The sequence below is a fragment of the Manis javanica genome, chromosome 10 (genome assembly GCF_040802235.1).
Source record: "Manis javanica isolate MJ-LG chromosome 10, MJ_LKY, whole genome shotgun sequence".
Taxonomy (NCBI): Eukaryota; Metazoa; Chordata; class Mammalia; order Pholidota; family Manidae; genus Manis; species Manis javanica.
Window position 1 is genome coordinate 79,628,306 of NC_133165.1, and position 3,176 is coordinate 79,631,481.

Sequence of the window (3,176 nt, forward strand, 5' to 3'; positions counted from 1 at the left end):
GTAAATGGGTTACCCTCCCTAATCTGGGTGGGCCTCATCCAATCAGGTGAAGACCAGGATAGGACAAAAAGGCTGAGTAAGAGGGAACTTCGCCAGACTGAATGAGCTGAACTTTTCCTGCCTTTGGTCTTGAACTGAAAAACTGACTGTTCTAGGGTCTTGAGCCTGCCTTTTTGATTGTGAGTATCCTGACAAATTCAGCCTTGTTTATTTTTTTCTTTTTCTTTTTTTTGGTATCATTAATATACACTTACATGAACAACACTGTGGTTACTAGATTTCCCCCCACTATCAAGTCCCTACCACATACCCCATTACAGTCACTGTCCATCAGTGTAGTAAGGTGCTATAGAATCACTACTTGTCTGTGCTATACTGCCTTCCCCGTGCCCCATCCCCTACATTATGTGTGCTGAACATAATGTCCCTTTTTCCCCTTATCCCTCCCTTCCCACCCATCCTCCCCAGTCCCCTTCCCTTTGGTAACTGTTAGTCCATTCTTGAGTTCTGTGAATCTGCTGCTGTTTTGTTCCTTCAGTTTTTTCTTTGTTCTTATACTCCACAGATGAGTGAAATTATTTGATATTTGTCTTTCTCTGCCTGGCTTATTTCACTGAGCATATTACCCTCTAGCTCCACCCATGTGGTTGCAAATGGTACAGCCTTGTTTATTCTTAGGAATTTCCATCTGGATACTTATCTGGCTATCAAAGACCTAGACGGTTGGGAAATACTGGTTAAGATAAAGGGAAATTGGCTGCAGTGCTTTGGAAAGCAGTTTGGCTTTACTTAGTAAAGGTGAACATGTACTTACTCTATGACCAAGTGCTTCTCTCCTGGGTATACCGCAGAGTTGCTCTGTATAATTGGATAGGCACTAGTCTCATGTGGCTATTTTGATTTAAATTAATTAAAATTAGAAAAAATAAAAAACACAGTCCTTCAGTAGTCCTGGCTACCTTTCAAATAAGTGCTTTCAAGTCAGTTATGGGTAGCAGGCACCCTACTAGGAAGCACAGATGTTTGTAGAGCACTTCTTTCATCACAGAAAGTTCTACTGGGTGGCACAGCCTTAAAGAAACTCACACACCTGAGCATCAGGAGGTGTATCAGAATGTTCAGATCAGCCTTGTTGGTAAGAGCAAAAATTGGAAATAATTCAAATATATATCAGTGGCAGGACAAAGCAGCTGTGGTCTTGTCATGCCACAGAATACTATACAACAGTGAAAATGAACACATACAGGCATTAACCTGGATGAATCTCCAAAACAAGATTTTGAGCAAAATATTTACATAAAGGTCAAATATGTACAACTAATAAATATAATTGTACAGGCATCCACACAGAAATGGTAAACTATAAAAAGAAAAAGCATTCACACAAACTCATCATAGTTGCTTACCTCTGGGACAATGAGAAATCTATGAGGGAATGGGACATCCCCAGGCCTCTAAGTGTCATGTACAGATTTTCACTTAAGAGCAGGACAATGGCCATAGAATTGTTTATTACTCCACAAACTGTATATATGTATTTTATGCACATTTTTGTATATGGTTCACCAACACACATACACACTCATGTTTTTAATTAAGGTATCATTGATATACAATTATATGAAGGTTTCAATTGAGCAACATTGTGGTTTCAACATTCACCCCTATTATCAAGTCCCCCCCAACCCTATTGCAGTCACTGTCCATCAGTGTAGTAAGATGCTAGAGAGTCACTACTTGTCTTCTCTCTGCTATACTGCCTTCCCCATGTCCCCCCTACATTATGTGTGCTAATCATAATGCCTCTTAATCCCCTTCTCCCTCCCTCACCACCCGCCCTCCCTCACCCCTCCCCTTTGGTAACTGCTAGTCCCTTCTTGGAGTCTGTGAATCTGCTGCTGTTTTGTTCCTTCAGTTTTTTCTTTGTTCTTATACTCCATAGATGAGTGAAATCATTTGATACCTGTCTTTCTCTGCTTGGCTTATTTCACTGAGCATAATACCCTCTAGCTCCATCCATGTTGTTGCAAATGGTAGGATTTGTTTTCTTCTTATGGCTGAATAATATTCCATTGTGTATATGTACCACATCTTTTTTATCCATTCATCTACTGATGGACACTTAGATTGCTTCCATATCTTGGTTATCGTAAACAGTGCTGTGATAAACATAGGGGTGCACATATCTTCTTAAATCAGAGATCTTGTTTTCTTTGGATAAATTCCTAGTTGCTGGGTCAAATGGTATTTCTACTTTTAGTTTTTTGAGGAACCTCCATACTGCTTTCCATCGTGGTTAAACTAATTTAAATTCCCATCAACAGTGTAGGAGGGTTCCCCTTTCTCCACATCCTCAACAGAATTTGTTATTCCTTGTCTTTTGGATGTTGGCCATGTAACTGGTGTGAGGTGCTATCTCATTGTGGCTTTAATTTGCATTTCCCTGATAATTAGCAATGTGGAGCATCTTTTCATGTGCCTGTTGGCCATCCATATTTCTTCATTGTAGAAGTGTCTGTTCATATCCTCTGCCCATTCTTTAATCAGGTTACTTGCTTTCTGGGTGTTGGCACGTGTGAGTTCTTTATATATTTTGGATGTTAACCCCTTGTTAGATATGTTGTTTACAAATATATTTTCCCATACTGTAGGATCTCTTTTTGTTCTACTGATGGTGTCCTTTGCTGTACAGAAGCTTTTTAGTTTGATATAGTCCCACTTGTTCATTTTTGCTTTTGTTACCCTTACCCAAGGAAATGTGTTCAGGAAAATGTTGCTCATGTTTATGTTCAAGAGATCTTTGCCTAATATTTTCTTCTAAGAGTTTTATGGTTTCATATCTTACATTCAGGTCTTTGATCCATTTCAAGTTTACTTCTGTGTATGGAGTTAGACAGTAATCCAGTTTCATTCTCTTGCATGTAGCTGTCCAGTTTTGCCAACACCAGTTGTTGAAGGGGCTGTCATTTCCCCATTGTATATCCATGGCCCTTTTATCATATATGAATTGGACATATATGTGGGTTGTTTTATATCAGGGCTCTCTATTCTGTTCCATTGATCTAAGTGTCTCTTCTTGTGCCAGTACCAAATTGTTTTGATTACTGTGGCTTTGTAGTATAACTTGAAGTTGGGGAGCATATCATAATCCCCCCAGCTTTATTTTTCCTTCTCAG